Raw genomic sequence first — 21,257 nt, 5'->3', positions numbered from 1 at the left:
CATTAGCCAAGACACCTTAGCCAAGACACCTTAGCCAAGACACCTTAGCCAAGACACTTTAGCCGAGACACATTAGCCAAGACACCTTAGCCAAGACACCTTAGCCAAGACACATTAGCCAAGACACCTTAGCCGAGACACATTAGCCAAGACACCTTAGCCAAGACACCTTAGCCAAGACACATTAGCCAAGACACCTTAGCCGAGACACATTAGCCAAGACACCTTAGCCAAGACACATTAGCCAAGACACCTTAGCCAAGACACCTTAGCCAAGACACATTAGCCAAGACACCTTAGCCAAGACACATTAGCCAAGACACCTTAGCCAAGACACATTAGCCAAGACACCTTAGCCAAGACACCTTAGCCAAGACACCTTAGCCAAGACACCTTAGCCAAGACACATTAGCCGAGACACCTTAGCCAAGACACCTTAGCCAAGACACCTTAGCCAAGACACCTTAGCCGAGACACATTAGCCGAGACACATTAGCCAAGACACATTAGCAAAGACACATTAGCCAAGACACCTTAGCCAAGACACCTTAGCCAAGACACATTAGCCAAGACACCTTTGCCAAGACACCTTAGCCAAGACACATTAGCCAAGACACCTTAGCCAAGACACCTTAGCCAAGACACCTTAGCCAAGACACCTTAGCCAAGACACATTAGCCAAGACACCTTAGCCGAGACACCTTAGCCAAGACACCTTAGCCAAGACACCTTAGCCGAGACACATTAGCCAAGACACCTTAGCCTAGACACCTTAGCCAAGACACATTAGCCAAGACACCTTAGCCAAGACACCTTAGCCAAGACAACTTAGCCAAGACACATAAGCCAAGACACCTTAGCCAAGACACCTTAGCCAAGACACTTTAGCCGAGACACATTAGCCAAGACACCTTAGCCAAGACACCTTAGCCAAGACACCTTAGCCAAGACACATTAGCCGAGACACATTAGCCAAGACACATTAGCAAAGACACATTAGCCAAGACACCTTAGCCAAGACACCTTAGCCAAGACACATTAGCTAATACACCTTAGCCGAGACACATTAGCCAAGACACCTTAGCCTAGACACCTTAGCCAAGACACATTAGCCAAGACACCTTAGCCAAGACACCTTAGCCAAGACACCTTAGCCAAGACACCTTAGCCAAGACACATTAGCCAAGACACCTTAGCCGAGACACCTTAGCCAAGACACCTTAGCCAAGACACCTTAGCCGAGACACATTAGCCAAGACACCTTAGCCGAGACACCTTAGCCAAGACACCTTAGCCAAGACACCTTAGCCGAGACACATTAGCCAAGACACCTTAGCCTAGACACCTTAGCCAAGACACATTAGCCAAGACACCTTAGCCAAGACACCTTAGCCAAGACAACTTAGCCAAGACACATAAGCCAAGACACCTTAGCCAAGACACCTTAGCCAAGACACATTAGCCGAGACACCTTAGCCAAGACACCTTAGCCAAGACACCTTAGCCAAGACACCTTAGCCGAGACACATTAGCCGAGACACATTAGCCAAGACACATTAGCAAAGACACATTAGCCAAGACACCTTAGCCAAGACACCTTAGCCAAGACACATTAGCCAAGACACCTTTGCCAAGACACCTTAGCCAAGACACATTAGCCAAGACACCTTAGCCAAGACACCTTAGCCAAGACACCTTAGCCAAGACACCTTAGCCAAGACACATTAGCCAAGACACCTTAGCCGAGACACCTTAGCCAAGACACCTTAGCCAAGACACCTTAGCCGAGACACATTAGCCAAGACACCTTAGCCTAGACACCTTAGCCAAGACATATTAGCCAAGACACATTAGCCAAGACACCTTAGCCAAGACACATTAGCCAAGACACATTAGCCGAGACACATTAGCCAAGACACCTTAGCCAAGACACCTTACCCGAGACACATTAGCCAAGACACCTTAGCCAAGACACCTTAGCCAAGACACGTTAGCCGAGACACATTAGCCAAGACACCGTAGCCGAGACACATTAGCCAAGACACATTAGCCAAGACACATTAGCCAAGACACATTAGCCAAGACACCTTAGCCAAGACACATTAGCCGAGACACATTAGCCAAGACACATTAGCCAAGACACCTTAGCCAAGACACATTAGCCGAGACACATTAGCCAAGACACATTGGCCAAGACACATTAGCCAAGACACCTTAGCCAAGACACATTAGCCAAGACACATTAGCCAAGACACCTTAGCCAAGACACATTAGCCAAGACACCTTATCCAAGACACATTAGCCAAGACACATTAGCCAAGACACATTAGCCAAGACACATTAGCCAAGACACCTTAGCCAAGACACCTTAGCCAAGACACATTAGCCGAGACACCTTAGCCGAGACACATTAGCCGAGACACATTAGCCAAGACACATTAGCCAAGACACCTTAGCCGAGACACATTAGCCGAGACACATTAGCCAAGACACATTAGCCAAGACACATTAGCCAAGACACCTTAGCCAGGACCCATTAGCCAAGACACATTAGCCAAGACACATTAGCCAAGACACATTAGCCAAGACACATTAGCCAAGACACCTTAGCCAAGACACATTAGCCAAGACACATTAGCCAAGACACATTAGCCAAGACACCTTAGCCAAGACACATTAGCCAAGACACATTAGCCAAGACACTTTAGCCAAGACACATTAGCCAAGACACCTTAGCCAAGACACATTAGCCGAGACACCTTAGCCAAGACACCTTAGCCAAGACACATTAGCCAAGACACATTAGCCAAGACACATTAGCCGAGACACATTAGCCAAGACACATTAGCCAAGACACCTTAGCCAAGACACATTAGCCAAGACACATTAGTCAAGACACATTAGCCAAGACACCTTAGCCGAGACACATTAGCCAAGACACATTAGCCAAGACACATTAGCCAAGACACATTAGCCAAGACACATTAGCCAAGACACCTTAGCCAAGACACATTAGCCGAGACACATTAGCCAAGACACATTAGCCAAGACACCTTAGCCAAGACACATTAGCCGAGACACATTAGCCAAGACACCTTAACCAAGACACATTAGCCAAGACACATTAGCCAAGACACATTAGCCAAGACACCTTAGCCGTGACACCTTAGCCAAGACACATTAGCCAAGACACCTTAGCCGAGACACATTAGCCAAGACACCTTAGCCAAGACACCTTAGCCAAGACACCTTAGCCAAGACACATTAGCCGAGACACATTAGCCAAGACACCTTAGCCAAGACACATTAGCCAAGACACCTTAGCCAAGACACCTTAGCCAAGACACATTAGCCAAGACACCTTAGCCAAGACACATTAGCCAAGACACCTTAGCCAAGACACATTAGCCAAGACACCTTAGCCAAGACACCTTAGCCAAGACACCTTAGCCAAGACACCTTAGCCAAGACACATTAGCCGAGACACCTTAGCCAAGACACCTTAGCCAAGACACCTTAGCCAAGACACCTTAGCCGAGACACATTAGCCGAGACACATTAGCCAAGACACATTAGCAAAGACACATTAGCCAAGACACCTTAGCCAAGACACCTTAGCCAAGACACATTAGCCAAGACACCTTTGCCAAGACACCTTAGCCAAGACACATTAGCCAAGACACCTTAGCCAAGACACCTTAGCCAAGACACCTTAGCCAAGACACATTAGCCAAGACACCTTAGCCGAGACACCTTAGCCAAGACACCTTAGCCAAGACACCTTAGCCGAGACACATTAGCCAAGACACCTTAGCCTAGACACCTTAGCCAAGACACATTAGCCAAGACACCTTAGCCAAGACACCTTAGCCAAGACAACTTAGCCAAGACACATAAGCCAAGACACCTTAGCCAAGACACCTTAGCCAAGACACTTTAGCCGAGACACATTAGCCAAGACACCTTAGCCAAGACACCTTAGCCAAGACACCTTAGCCAAGACACATTAGCCGAGACACATTAGCCAAGACACATTAGCAAAGACACATTAGCCAAGACACCTTAGCCAAGACACCTTAGCCAAGACACATTAGCCAAGACACCTTTGCCAAGACACCTTAGCCAAGACACATTAGCCAAGACACCTTAGCCAAGACACCTTAGCCAAGACACCTTAGCCAAGACACCTTAGCCAAGACACATTAGCCAAGACACCTTAGCCGAGACACCTTAGCCAAGACACCTTAGCCAAGACACCTTAGCCGAGACACATTAGCCAAGACACCTTAGCCGAGACACCTTAGCCAAGACACCTTAGCCAAGACACCTTAGCCGAGACACATTAGCCAAGACACCTTAGCCTAGACACCTTAGCCAAGACACATTAGCCAAGACACCTTAGCCAAGACACCTTAGCCAAGACAACTTAGCCAAGACACATAAGCCAAGACACCTTAGCCAAGACACATTAGCCGAGACACCTTAGCCAAGACACCTTAGCCAAGACACCTTAGCCAAGACACCTTAGCCGAGACACATTAGCCGAGACACATTAGCCAAGACACATTAGCAAAGACACATTAGCCAAGACACCTTAGCCAAGACACCTTAGCCAAGACACATTAGCCAAGACACCTTTGCCAAGACACCTTAGCCAAGACACATTAGCCAAGACACCTTAGCCAAGACACCTTAGCCAAGACACCTTAGCCAAGACACCTTAGCCAAGACACATTAGCCAAGACACCTTAGCCGAGACACCTTAGCCAAGACACCTTAGCCAAGACACCTTAGCCGAGACACATTAGCCAAGACACCTTAGCCTAGACACCTTAGCCAAGACATATTAGCCAAGACACATTAGCCAAGACACCTTAGCAAAGACACATTAGCCAAGACACATTAGCCGAGACACATTAGCCAAGACACCTTAGCCAAGACACCTTACCCGAGACACATTAGCCAAGACACCTTAGCCAAGACACCTTAGCCAAGACACGTTAGCCGAGACACATTAGCCAAGACACCGTAGCCGAGACACATTAGCCAAGACACATTAGCCAAGACACATTAGCCAAGACACATTAGCCAAGACACCTTAGCCAAGACACATTAGCCGAGACACATTAGCCAAGACACATTAGCCAAGACACCTTAGCCAAGACACATTAGCCGAGACACATTAGCCAAGACACATTGGCCAAGACACATTAGCCAAGACACCTTAGCCAAGACACATTAGCCAAGACACATTAGCCAAGACACCTTAGCCAAGACACATTAGCCAAGACACCTTATCCAAGACACATTAGCCAAGACACATTAGCCAAGACACATTAGCCAAGACACATTAGCCAAGACACCTTAGCCAAGACACCTTAGCCAAGACACATTAGCCGAGACACCTTAGCCGAGACACATTAGCCGAGACACATTAGCCAAGACACATTAGCCAAGACACCTTAGCCAAGACACATTAGCCAAGACACATTAGCCAAGACACATTAGCCGAGACACCTTAGCCGAGACACATTAGCCGAGACACATTAGCCAAGACACATTAGCCAAGACACATTAGCCAAGACACCTTAGCCAGGACCCATTAGCCAAGACACATTAGCCAAGACACATTAGCCAAGACACATTAGCCAAGACACATTAGCCAAGACACCTTAGCCAAGACACATTAGCCAAGACACATTAGCCAAGACACATTAGCCAAGACACCTTAGCCAAGACACATTAGCCAAGACACATTAGCCAAGACACTTTAGCCAAGACACATTAGCCAAGACACCTTAGCCAAGACACATTAGCCGAGACACCTTAGCCAAGACACCTTAGCCAAGACACATTAGCCAAGACACATTAGCCAAGACACATTAGCCGAGACACATTAGCCAAGACACATTAGCCAAGACACCTTAGCCAAGACACATTAGCCAAGACACATTAGTCAAGACACATTAGCCAAGACACCTTAGCCGAGACACATTAGCCAAGACACATTAGCCAAGACACATTAGCCAAGACTTATTAGCCAAGACACATTAGCCAAGACACCTTAGCCAAGACACATTAGCCGAGACACATTAGCCAAGACACATTAGCCAAGACACCTTAGCCAAGACACATTAGCCGAGACACATTAGCCAAGACACCTTAACCAAGACACATTAGCCAAGACACATTAGCCAAGACACATTAGCCAAGACACCTTAGCCGTGACACCTTAGCCAAGACACATTAGCCAAGACACATTAGCCAAGACACATTAGCCAAGACACATTAGCCAAGACACCTTAGCCAAGACACATTAGCCAAGACACATTAGCCAAGACACATTAGCCAAGACACATTAGCCAAGACACCTAAGCCAAGACACATTAGCCAAGACACCTTAGCCAAGAAACATTAGCCAAGACACATTAGCCAAGGCACCTTAGCCAAGACACATTAGCCAAGACACATTAGCCAAGACACCTTAGCCAAGACACATTAGCCGAGACACATTAGCCAAGACACATTAGCCAAGACACATTAGCCAAGACACATTAGCCAAGACACCTTAGCCAAGACACCTTAGCCAAGACACATTAGCCAAGACACATTAGCCAAGACACCTTAGCCAAGACACATTAGCCAAGACACATTAGCCAAGACACATTAGCCAAGATACATTAGCCAAGACACATTAGCCAAGACACATTAGCCAAGACACCTTAGCCAAGACACATTAGCCAAGACACATTAGCCAAGACACATTAGCCAAGACACATTAGCCAAGACACCTTAGCCAAGACACCTTAGCCAAGACACATTAGCCAAGACACATTAGCCAAGACACCTTAGCCAAGACACATTAGCCAAGACACATTAGCCAAGGCACCTTAGCCAAGACACATTAGCCAAGACACATTAGCCAAGACACCTTAGCCAAGACACATTAGCCGAGACACATTAGCCAAGACACATTAGCCAAGACACATTAGCCAAGACACATTAGCCGAGACACATTAGCCAAGACACTTTAGCCAAGACACCTTAGCCAAGACACATTAGCCAAGACACATTAGCCAAGACACATTAGCCAAGACACCTTAGCCAAGACACATTAGCCAAGACACATTTGCCAAGACACCTTAGCCAAGACACATTAGCCAAGACACCTTAGCCAAGACACATTAGGTAAGACACATTAGCCAAGACACCATAGCCGAGACACATTAGCCAAGACACCTTAGCCAAGACACATTAGCCAAGACACCTTAGCCAAGACACCTTAGCCAAGACACATTAGCCAAGACACCTTAGCCAAGACACCTTAGCCAAGACACATTAGCCAAGACACCTTAGCCAAGACACATTAGCCAAGACACATTAGCCAAGACACTTTAGCCAAGACACCTTAGCCAAGACACCTTAGCCAATACACATTAGCATAGACACCTTAGCCAAGACACATTAGCAAAGACACCTTATCCAAGACACCTTAGCCAAGACACCTTTGCCAAGACACCTTAGCCAAGACACATTAGCCAAGACACTTTAGCCAAGACACATTAGCCAAGACACCTTAGCCAAGACACATTAGCCAAGACACCTTAGCCAAGACACATTAGCCAAGACACATTAGCCAAGACACCTTAGCCAAGACACCTTAGCCAAGACACCTTAGCCAAGACACCTTAGCCAAGACACCTTAGCCAAGACACCTTAGCCAAGACACATTAGCCAAGACACCTTAGCCAAGACACATTAGCCAAGACACATTAGCCAAGACACTTTAGCCGAGACACATTAGCCAAATCACATTAGCCAAGACACATTAGCCAAGACACTTTAGCCAAGACACATTAGCCAAGACACCTTAGCCAAGACACATTAGCCAAGACACCTTAGCCAAAACACCTTAGCCAAGACACTTTAGCCAAGACACATTAGCCAAGACACATTAGCCAAGACACTTTAGCCAAGACACCTTAGCCAAGACACCTTAGCCAATACACATTAGCATAGACACCTTAGCCAAGACACATTAGCAAAGACACCTTATCCAAGACACCTTAGCCAAGACACCTTTGCCAAGACACCTTAGCCAAGACACATTAGCCAAGACACTTTAGCCAAGACACCTTAGCCAAGACACCTTAGCCAAGACACCTTAGCCAAGACACCTTAGCCAAGACACATTAGCCAAGACACATTAGCCAAGACACCTTAGCCAAGACACCTTAGCCAAGACACCTTAGCCAAGACACCTTAGCCAAGACACCTTAGCCAAGACACCTTAGCCAAGACACCTTAGCCGAGACACATTAGCCAAGACACCTTAGCCAAGACACCTTAGCCAAGACACATTAGCCAAGACACCTTAGCCAAGACACATTAGCCATGACACATTAGCCAAGACACCTTAGCCAAGACACCTTAGCCAAGACACATTGGCCAAGACACCTTAGCCAAGACACCTTAGCCAAGACACATTAGCCAAGACACCTTAGCCAAGACACATTAGCCAAGACACCTTAGCCAAAACACATTAGCCAAGACACATTATCCAAGCCACCATAGCCGAGACACTTTAGCCAAGACACCTTAGCCAAGACACATTAGCCAAGACACCTTAGCCAAGACACCTTAGCCAAGACACATTAGCCAAGACACCTTAGCCAAGACACCATAGCAGAGACACATTAGCCAAGACACCTTAGCCAAGACACTTTAGCCAAGACACATTAGCCAAGACACATTAGCCAAGACACATTAGCCAAGACACATTAGCCAAGTCACCTTAGCCAAGACACATTAGCCGAGACACATTAGCCAAGACACCTTAGCCAAGACACTTTAGCCGTGACACCTTAGCCAAAACACCTTAGCCAAGACACCTTAACCAAGACACATTAGCCAAAACACCTTAGCCAAGACACCTTAACCAAGACACATTAGCCAAGACACCTTAGCCAAGACACTTTAGCCAAGACACATTAGCCAAGACACCTTAGCCAAGACACTTTAGCCAAGACACATTAGCCGAGACACATTAGCCGAGACACCTTAGCCAAGACACTTTAGCCAAGACACATTAGCCGAGACACATTAGCCAAGACACCTTAGCCAAAACACCTTAGCCAAGACACTTTAGCCAAGACACATTAGCCAAGACACCTTAGCCAAGACACATTAGCCAAGACACATTAGCAAAGACACCTTAGCCAAGACACATTAGCCAAGACACATTAGCCAAGAAACCTTAGCCAAGACACATTAGCCAAGACACCTTAGCCAAAACACCTTAGCCAAGACACCTTAGCCAAGACACCTTAGCCAAGACACATTAGCCAAGACACCTTAGCCAAGACACATTAGCCAAGACACCTTAGCCAAAACACCTTAGCCAAGACACCTTAACCAAGACACATTAGCCAAGACACCTTAGCCAAGACACCTTAGCCAAGACACCTAAGCCAAGACACCTTAGCCAAGACACTTTAGCCGAGACACATTAGCCAAGACACCTTAGCCAAGACACATTAGCCAAGACACCTTAGCCAAAACACCTTAGCCAAGACACCTTAACCAAGACACATTAGCCAAAACACCTTAGCCAAGACACCTTAACCAAGACACATTAGCCAAGACACCTTAGCCAAGACACTTTAGCCAAGACACATTAGCCAAGACACCTTAGCCAAGACACTTTAGCCAAGACACATTAGCCGAGACACATTAGCCGAGACACCTTAGCCAAGACACTTTAGCCAAGACACATTAGCCGAGACACATTAGCCAAGACACCTTAGCCAAAACACCTTAGCCAAGACACCTTAACCAAGACACATTAGCCAAGACACCTTAGCCAAGACACCTTAGCCAAGACACCTTAGCCAAGACACCTTAGCCAAGACACATTAGCCAAGACACACTAGCCAAGACACATTAGCCAAGACACCTTAGCCAAGACACCTTAGCCAAGACACCTTAGCCAAGACACATTAGCCAAGACACCTTAGCCAAGACACCTTAACCAAGACACATTAGCCAAGACACCTTAGCCAAGACACCTTAGCCAAGACACCTTAGCCAAGACACCTTAGCCAAGACACATTAGCCAAGACACACTAGCCAAGACACATTAGCCAAGACACCTTAGCCAAGACACCTTAGCCAAGACACCTTAGCCAAGACACATTAGCCAAGACACCTTAGCCAAGACACCTTAACCAAGACACATTAGCCAAGACACCTAAGCCAAGACACATTAGCCAAGACACCTTAGCCAAGACACCTTAGCCAAGACACCTTAGCCAAGACACCTTAGCCAAGACACCTTAGCCAAGACACCTTAACCAAGACACATTAGCCAAGACACCTTAGCCAAGACACATTAGCCAAGACACCTTAGCCAAGACACATTAGCCAAGACACCTTAGCCAAGACACCTTAGCCGAGACACATTAGACAAGACACCTTAGCCAAGACACATTAGCCAAGACACATTAGCCAAGACACCTTAGCCAAGACACCTTAGCCAAGACACCTTAGCCAAGACACATTAGCCAAGACACCTTAGCCAAGACACCTTAGCCAAGACACCTTAGCCAAGACACCTTAGCCAAGACACCTTAACCAAGACACATTAGCCAAAACACCTTAGCCAAGACACCTTAACCAAGACACATTAGCCAAGACACCTTAGCCAAGACACTTTAGCCAAGACACATTAGCCAAGACACATTAGCCAAGACACCTTAGCCAAAACACATTAGCCAAGACACCTTAGCCAAGACACCTTAGCCAAGACACCTAAGCCAAGACACCTTAGCCAAGACACTTTAGCCGAGACACATTAGCCAAGACACCTTAGCCAAGACACATTAGCCAAGACACCTTAGCCAAAACACCTTAGCCAAGACACCTTAACCAAGACACATTAGCCAAAACACCTTAGCCAAGACACCTTAACCAAGACACATTAGCCAAGACACCTTAGCCAAGACACTTTAGCCAAGACACATTAGCCAAGACACCTTAGCCAAGACACTTTAGCCAAGACACCTTAGCCAAGACACATTAGCCAAGACACTTTAGCCAAGACACTTTAGCCAAGACACATTAGCCAAGACACCTTAGCCAAGACACTTTAGCCAAGACACATTAGCCAAGACACCTTAGCCAAGACACATTAGCCAAGACACATTAGCAAAGACACCTTAGCCAAGACACATTAGCCAAGACACATTAGCCAAGAAACCTTAGCCAAGACACATTAGCCAAAACACCTTAGCCAAAACACCTTAGCCAAGACACCTTAGCCAAGACACATTAGCCAAGACACTTTAGCCAAGACACATTAGCCAAGACACCTTAGCCAAGACACCTTAGCCAAGACACCTTAGCCAAGACACCTTAGCCAAGACACATTAGCCAAGACACCTTAGCCAAGACACATTAGCCAAGACACCTTAGCCAAGACACCTTAGCCAAGACACCTTAGCCAAGACACCTTAGCCAAGACACATTAGCCAAGACACATTAGCCAAGACACCTTAGCCAAGACACATTAGCCAAGACACCTTAGCCAAGACACTTTAGCCAAGACACATTAGCCAAGACACCTTAGCCAAGACACATTAGCCAAGACACATTAGCAAAGACACATTAGCCAAGACACCTTAGCCAAAACACCTTAGCCAAGACACCTTAACCAAGACACATTAGCCAAGACACCTTAGCCAAGACACCTTAGCCAAGACACCTAAGCCAAGACACCTTAGCCAAAACACCTTAGCCAAGACACCTTAGCCAAGACACCTTAGCCAAGACACATTAGCCAAGACACCTTAGCCAAGACACATTAGCCAAGACACATTAGCCAAGACACTTTAGCCGAGACACATTAGCCAAATCACATTAGCCAAGACACATTAGCCAAGACACTTTAGCCAAGACACATTAGCCAAGACACCTTAGCCAAGACACATTAGCCAAGAAACCTTAGCCAAAACACCTTAGCCAAGACACCTTAACCAAGACACATTAGCCAAGACACCTTAGCCAAGACACCTTAGCCAAGACACCTTAGCCAAGACACCTTAGCCAAGACACCTAAGCCAAGACACCTTAGCCAAGACACTTTAGCCGAGACACATTAGCCAAGACACCTTAGCCAAGACACATTAGCCAAGACACCTTAGCCAAGACATCTTAGCCAAGACACCTTAGCCAAGACTCCTTAGCCAAGACACATTAGCCAAAACACCTTAGCCAAGACATCTTAACCAAGACACATTAGCCAAGACACCTTAGCCAAGACACCTTAACCAAGACACATTAGCCAAGACACCTTAGCCAAGACACTTTAGCCAAGACACATTAGCCAAGACACCTTAGCCAAGACACTTTAGCCAAGACACATTAGCCGAGACACATTAGCCGAGACACCTTAGCCAAGACACTTTAGCCAAGACACATTAGCCGAGACACATTAGCCAAGACACCTTAGCCAAAACACCTTAGCCAAGACACCTTAACCAAGACACATTAGCCAAGACACCTTAGCCAAGACACCTTAGCAAAGACACCTTAGCCAAGACACATTAGCCAAGACACCTTAGCCAAGACACCTTAGCCAAGACACCTTAGCCAAGACACCTTAGCCAAGACACATTAGCCAAGACACCTTAGCCAAGACACATTAGCCAAGACACATTAGCAAAGACACCTTAGCCAAGACACATTAACCAAGACACATTAGCCAAGAAACCTTAGCCAAGACACCTTAGCCAAGACACATTAGCCAAGAAACCTTAGCCAAGACACCTTAGCCAAGACACCTTAGCCAAGACACCTTAGCCAAGACACATTAGCCAAGACACCTTAGCCAAGACACCTTAGCCAAGACACCTTAGCCAAGACACCTTAGCCAAGACACATTAGCCAAGACACATTAGCCAAGACACATTAGCCAAGACACCTTAGCCAAGACACCTTAACCAAGACACCTTAGCCAAGACACCTTAGCCAAGACACCTTAGCCAAGACACATTAGCCAAGACACCTTAGCCAAGACACATTAGCCAAGACACATTAGCAAAGACACCTTAGCCAAGACACATTAGCCAAGACACATTAGCCAAGACACATAAGCCAAGACACCTTAGCCAAGACACCTTAGCCAAGACACATTAGCCAAGAAACCTTAGCCAAGACACCTTAGCCAAGACACCTTAGCCAAGACACCTTAGCCAAGACACCTTAGCCAAGACACCTAAGCCAAGACACCTTAGCCAAGACACCTTAGCCAAGACACCTTAGCCAAGACACCTTAGCCAAGACACATTAGCCAAGACACACTAGCCAAGACACATTAGCCAAGACACCTTAGCCAAGACACCTTAGCCAAGACACCTTAACCAAGACACATTAGCCAAGACACCTAAGCCAAGACACATAAGCCAAGACACCTTAGCCAAGACACCTTAGCCAAGACACCTTAGCCAAGACACCTTAGCCAAGACACCTTAGCCAAGACTCCTTAGCCAAGACACCTTAACCAAGACACATTAGCCAAGACACCTTAGCCAAGACACATTAGCCAAGACACCTTAGCCAAGACACATTAGCCAAGACACCTTAGCCAAGACACCTTAGCCGAGACACATTAGACAAGACACCTTAGCCAAGACACATTAGCCAAGACACATTAGCCAAGACACCTTAGCCAAGACACCTTAGCCAAGACACCTTAGCCAAGACACATTAGCCAAGACACCTTAGCCAAGACACCTTAGCCAAGACACCTTAGCCAAGACACCTTAGCCAAGACACATTAGCCAAGACACCTTAGCCAAGACACATTAGCCAAGACACATTAGCAAAGACACCTTAGCCAAGACACATTAACCAAGACACATTAGCCAAGAAACCTTAGCCAAAACACCTTAGCCAAGACACCTTAGCCAAGACACCTTAGCCAAGACACCTTAGCCAAGACACATTAGCCAAGACACCTTAGCCAAGACACATTAGCCAAGACACCTTAGCCAAGACACTTTAGCCAAGACACATTAGCCAAGAAACCTTAGCCAAGACACATTAGCCAAGACACATTAGCCAAGACACATTAGCCAAGACACATTAGCCAAGACACCTTAGCCAAGACACATTAGCCAAGACACCTTAGCCAAAACACCTTAGCCAAGACACCTTAGCCAAGACACCTTAGCCAAGACACCTTAACCAAGACACATTAGCCAAGACACCTTAGCCAAGACACCTTAACCAAGACACATTAGCCAAGACACCTTAGCCAAGACACTTTAGCCAAGACACATTAGCCAAGACACCTTAGCCAAGACACTTTAGCCAAGACACATTAGCCGAGACACATTAGCCGAGACACCTTAGCCAAGACACTTTAGCCAAGACACATTAGCCGAGACACATTAGCCAAGACACCTTAGCCAAAACACCTTAGCCAAGACACTTTAGCCAAGACACATTAGCCAAGACACCTTAGCCAAGACACCTTAGCCAAGAAACCTTAGCCAAGACACATTAGCCAAGACACATTAGCCAAGACACCTTAGCCAAGACACATTAGCCAAGACACCTTAGCCAAAACACCTTAGCCAAGACACCTTAGCCAAGACACCTTAGCCAAGACACCTTAACCAAGACACATTAGCCAAGACACCTTAGCCAAGACACCTTAACCAAGACACATTAGCCAAGACACCTTAGCCAAGACACTTTAGCCAAGACACATTAGCCAAGACACCTTAGCCAAGACACTTTAGCCAAGACACATTAGCCGAGACACATTAGCCGAGACACCTTAGCCAAGACACTTTAGCCAAGACACATTAGCCGAGACACATTAGCCAAGACACCTTAGCCAAAACACCTTAGCCAAGACACTTTAGCCAAGACACATTAGCCAAGACACCTTAGCCAAGACACCTTAGCCAAGACACATTAGCCAAGACACTTTAGCCAAGACACCGTAGCCAAGACACCTTAGCCAAGACACATTAGCCAAGACACATTAGCCAAGACACCTTAGCCAAGACACCTTAGCCAAGACACATTAGCCAAGACACATTAGCCAAGACACCTTTGCCAAGACACATTAGCCAAGACACCTTAGCCAAGACACCTTAGCCAAGACACATTAGCCAAGACACCTTAGCCAAGACACCTTAGCCAAGACACATTAGCCAAGACACATTAGCCAAGACACATTAGCCAAGACACCTTAGCCAAGACACCTTAGCCAAGACACCTTAGCCAAGACACCTTAGCCAAGACACATTAGCCAAGACACATTAGCCAAGACACATTAGCCAAGAAACATTAGCCAAGACACATTAGCCAAGACACCTTTGCCAAGACACCTTAGCCAAGACACATTAGCCAAGACACTTTAGCCAAGACACCGTAGCCAAAACACATTAGCCAAGACACATTAGCCAAGACACATTAGCCAAGACACATTAGCCAAGACACATTAGCCAAGACGCATTAGCCAAGACACCTTAGCCAAGACACCTTAGCCAAGACACATTAGCCAAGACACATTAGCCAAGACACCTTAGCCAAGACACCTTAGCCAAGACACATTAGCCAAGACAAATTAACCAAGACACCTTAGCCAAGACACCTTAGCCAAGACACCTTAGCCAAGACACCTTAGCCAAGACACATTAGCCAAGACACATTAGCCAAGACACATTAGCCAAGACACCTTAGCCAAGACACCTTAGCCAAGACACCTTAGCCAAGACACATTAGCCAAGACAAATTAGCCAAGACACCTTAGCCAAGACACATTAGCCAAGACACATTAGCCAAGACACATTAGCCAAGACACCTTAGCCAAGACACATTAGCCAAGACACATTAGCCAAGACACATTAGCCAAGACACATTAGCCAAGACACATAAGCCAAGACACCTTAGCCAAGACACCTTAGCCAAGACACATTAGCCAAGAAACCTTAGCCAAGACACCTTAGCCAAGACACCTTAGCCAAGACACCTTAGCCAAGACACATTAGCCAAGACACCTTAGCCAAGACACCTTAGCCAAGACACCTTAGCCAAGACACCTTAGCCAAGACACATTAGCCAAGACACATTAGCCAAGACACATTAGCCAAGACACCTTAGCCAAGACACATTAGCCAAGACACATAAGCCAAAACACCTTAGCCAAGACACCTTACCCAAGACACCTTAGCCAAGACACATTAGCCAAGACACATTAGCCAAGACACCTTAGCCAAGACACCTTAGCCAAGACACATTAGCCAAGACACTTTAGCCAAGACACATTAGCCAAGACACATTAGCCAAGACACATTAGCCAAGCCACCTTAGCCAAGACACCTTAGCCAAGACACCTTAGCCAAGACACCTTAGCCAAGACACATTAGCCAAGACACCTTAGTCAAGACACCTTAGCCAAGACACCTTAGCCAAGACACCTTAGCCAAGAAACCTTAGAAAAGAAACCTTAGCCAAGACACCTTAGCCAAGACACCTTAGCCGAGACACATTAGCCAAGACACCTTAGCCAAGACACCTTAGCCAAGACACATTAGCCAAGACACATTAGCCAAGACACCTTAGCCAAGACACATTAGCCAAGACACCTTAGCCAAGACACAATAGCCAAGACACCTTAGCCGACACACATTAGCCAAGACACCTTAGCCAAGACACCTTAGCCAAGACACCTTAGCCAAGACACATTAGCCAAGACACCTTAGCCAATACACATTAGCCAAGCCACCTTAGCCAAAACACCTTAGCCAAGACACCTTAGCCAAGACACATTAGCCAAGACACCTTAGCCAAGACACCTTAGCCAAGACACCTTAGCCAAGACACCTTAGCCAAGAAACCTTAGAAAAGAAACCTTAGCCAAGACACCTTAGCCAAGACACCTTAGCCGAGACACATTAGCCAAGACACCTTAGCCAAGACACCTTAGCCAAGACACATTAGCCAAGACACATTAGCCAAGACACCTTAGCCAAGACACATTAGCCAAGACACCTTAGCCAAGACACAATAGCCAAGACACCTTAGCCGACACACATTAGCCAAGACACCTTAGCCAAGACACCTTAGCCAAGACACCTTAGCCAAGACACCTTAGCCAAGACACATTAGCCAAGACACCTTAGCCAAGACACCTTAGCCAAGACACTTTAGCCAAGACACATTAGCCAAGACACCTTAGCCAAGACACCTTAGCCAAGACACCTTAGCCAAGACACCTTAGCCAAGACACTTTAGCCAAGACACATTAGCCAAGACACATTAGCCAAGACACCTTAGCCAAGACACTTTAGCCAAGACACTTTAGCCGAGACACCTTAGCCAAGACACCTTAGCCAAAACACCTTAGCCAAGACACATTAGCCAAGACACATTAGCCAAGACACCTTAGCCAAGACACCTTAGAAAAGACACATTAGCCAAGACACCTTAGCCAAGACACCTTAGCCAAGACACATTAGCCAAGACACCTTAGCCAAGACACCTTAGCCAAGACACTTTAGCCAAGACACCTTAGCCAAGACACCTTAGCCAAGACACATTAGCCAAGACACCTTAGCCAAGACACTTTAGCCAAGACACCTTAGCCAATACACATTAGCCAAGCCACCTTAGCCAAAACACCTTAGCCAAGACACCTTAGCCAAGACACTTTAGCCAAGACACATTAGCCAAGACACATTAGCCAAGACACCTTAGCCAAGACACTTTAGCCAAGACACTTTAGCCGAGACACCTTAGCCAAGACACCTTAGCCAAAACACCTTAGACAAGACACATTAGCCAAGACACATTAGCCAAGACACCTTAGCCAAGACACCTTAGAAAAGACACATTAGCCAAGACACCTTAGCCAAGACACCTTAGCCAAGACACCTTAGCCAAGACACCTTAGCCAAGACACCTTAGCCAAGACACATTAGCCAAGACACCTTAGCCAAGACACTTTAGCCAAGACACTTTAGCCGAGACACCTTAGCCAAGACACCTTAGCCAAAACACCTTAGACAAGACACATTAGCCAAGACACATTAGCCAAGACACCTTAGCCAAGACACCTTAGCCAAGACACCTTAGCCAAGACACATTAGCCAAGACATCTTAGCCAAGACACCTTAGCCAAGACACCTTAGCCAAGACACCTTAGCCAAGACACATTAGCCAAGACACCTTAGCCAATACACATTAGCTAAGCCACCTTAGCCAAAACACCTTAGCCAAGACACCTTAGCCAAGACACATTAGCCAAGACACCTTAGCCAAGACACCTTAGCCAAGACACATTAGCCAAGACACATTAGCCAAGACACCTTAGCCAAGACACATTAGCCAAGACACATTAGCCGAGACACATTAGCCAAGACACCTTAGCCAAAACACCTTAGCCAAGACACATTAGCCAAGACACATTAGCCAAGACACCTTAGCCAAGACACCTTAGCCAAGACACATTAGCCAAGACACATTAGCCAAGACACCTTAGCCAAGACACATTAGCCAAGACACCTTAGCCAAGACACATTAGCCAAGACACATTAGCCAAGACACTTTAGCCAAGACACCTTAGCCACGACACATTAGCCAAGACACCTTAGCCAAGACGCCTTAGCCAAGACACCTTAGCCAAGACACATTAGCCAATAGACCTTAGCCAAGACACCTTAGCCAAGACACATTAGCCAAGACACTTTAGCCAAGACACATTAGCCGAGACACCTTAGCCAAGACACATTAGCCAAGACACCTAAGCCAAGACGCCTTAGCCAAGACACCTTAGCCAAGACACATTAGCCAAGACACATTAGCCAAGACACCTTAGCCAAGACACATTAGCCAAGACACATTAGCCAAGACACATTAGCCAAGACACCTTAGCCAAGACACATTAGCCAACACATATTAGCCGAGACACATTAGCCAAGACACATTTGCCAAGACACATTAGCCAAGACACATTAGCCAAGACACATTAGCCAAGAGACCTTAGCCAAGACACCTTAGCCAAGACACATTAGCCAAGACACTTTAGCCAAGACACATTAGCCGAGACACCTTAGCCAAGACACATTAGCCAAGACACCTTAGCCAAGACGCCTTAGCCAAGACACCTTAGCCAAGACACATTAGCCAAGACACATTAGCCAAGACACATTAGCCAAGACACATTAGCCAAGACACATTAGCCAAGACACCTTAGCCAAGACACATTAGCCAACACATATTAGCCGAGACACATTAGCCAAGACACATTAGCCAAGACACCTTAGCCAAGACACATTAGCCAAGACACATTAGCCAAGACACCTTAGCGAAGACACATTAGCCAAGACACCTTAGCCAAGACACATTAGCCAAGACACATTAGCCAAGACACATTAGCCAAGACACATTAGCCAAGACACCTTAGCCAAGACACCTTAGCCAAGACACATTAGCCAAGACACATTAGCCAAGACACCTTAGCCAAGACACATTAGCCAAGACACCTTAGCCAAGACACATTAGCCAAGACACATTAGCCAAGACACATTAGCCAAGACACCTTAGCCAAGACACCTTAGCCAAGACACATAAGCCAAGACACATTAGCCAAGACACCTTAGCCAAGACACATTAGCCAAGACACATTAGCCAAGACACATTAGCCAAGACACCTTAGCCAAGACACCTTAGCCAAGACACCTTAGCCAAGACACATTAGCCAAGACACATTAGCCAAGACACCTTAGCCAAGACACCTTAGCCAAGACACATTAGCCAAGACACATTAGCCAAGACACATTAGCCAAGACACCTTAGCCAAGACACCTTAGCCAAGACACCTTAGCCAAGACACCTTAGCCAAGACACATTAGCCAAGACACCTTTGCCAAGACACATTAGCCAAGACACATTAGCCAAGACACATTAGCCAATACACCTTAGCCAAGACACATTAGCCAAGAAACCTTAGCCAAGACACATTAGCCAAGACACCTTAGCCAAGACACCTTAGCCAAGACACCTTAGCCAAGACACCTTAGCCAAGACACATTAGCCAAGACACCTTAGCCAAGACACCTTAGCGAAGATACCTTAGCCAAGACACTTTAGCCAAGACACATTAGCCAAGACACATTAGCCAAGACACCTTAGCCAAGACACTTTAGCCAAGACACTTTAGCCGAGACACCTTAGCCAAGACACCTTAGCCAAAACACCTTAGCCAAGACACATTAGCCAAGACACATTAGCCAAGACACATTAGCCAAGACACATTAGCCAAGACACATTAGCCAAGACACCTTAGCCAAGACACCTTAGCCAAGACACATTAGCCAAGACACATTAGCCAAGACACCTTAGCCAAGACACATTAGCCAAGACACATTAGCCAAGACACCTTAGCCAAGACACCTTAGCCAAAACACCTTAGCCAAGACACCTTAGCCAAGACACATTAGCCAAGACACCTTAGCCAAGACACCTTAGCCAAGACACATTAGCCAAGACACCTTAGCCAAGACACCTTAGCCAAGACACTTTAGCCAAGACACATTAGCCAAGACACCTTAGCCAAGACACCTTAGCCAAGACACCTTAGCCAAGACACCTTAGCCAAGACACTTTAGCCAAGACACATTAGCCAAGACACATTAGCCAAGACACCTTAGCCAAGACACTTTAGCCAAGAAACTTTAGCCGAGACACCTTAGCCAAGATACCTTAGCCAAAACACCTTAGCCAAGACACATTAGCCAAGACACATTAGCCAAGACACCTTAGAAAAGACACATTAGCCAAGACACCTTAGCCAAGACACCTTAGCCAAGACACATTAGCCAAGACACCTTAGCCAAGACACCTTAGCCAAGACACCTTAGCCAAGACACATTAGCCAAGACATCTTAGCCAAGACACCTTAGCCAAGACACCTTAGCCAAGACACTTTAGCCAAGACACATTAGCCAAGACACATTAGCCAAGACACCTTAGCCAAGACACCTTAGCCAAGACACCTTAGCCAAGACACATTAGCCAAGACACCTTAGCCAATACACATTAGCCAAGCCACCTTAGCCAAAACACCTTAGCCAAGACACCTTAGCCAAGACACATTAGCCAAGACACCTTAGCCAAGACACCTTAGCCAAGACACATTAGCCAAGACACATTAGCCAAGACACCTTAGCCAAGACATTTTA

General features: G+C 46.5%; 1 long non-coding RNA gene across 1 annotated transcript; it reads right to left on the bottom strand.

Annotated features, from left to right (window-relative positions):
* Nucleotides 1-11,175: 11,175 nt before the first annotated feature.
* LOC125774519 (uncharacterized) lies at nucleotides 11,176-15,440 on the bottom strand. The gene is made up of 3 exons (XR_007421000.1): nucleotides 15,122-15,440; nucleotides 12,546-13,105; nucleotides 11,176-11,215 (listed from the first exon to the last, which is right to left on the bottom strand). It is a non-coding gene; the product is annotated as an uncharacterized LOC125774519 (long non-coding RNA).
* Between the last annotated feature and the right edge of the window lie 5,817 nt (nucleotides 15,441-21,257).

The sequence above is a fragment of the Anopheles funestus genome, unplaced genomic scaffold (genome assembly GCF_943734845.2).
Source record: "Anopheles funestus unplaced genomic scaffold, idAnoFuneDA-416_04 scaffold_16_ctg1, whole genome shotgun sequence".
Lineage (NCBI taxonomy): Eukaryota > Metazoa > Arthropoda > Insecta > Diptera > Culicidae > Anopheles > Anopheles funestus.
This window is presented reverse-complemented; position numbering and strand designations above follow the sequence as displayed.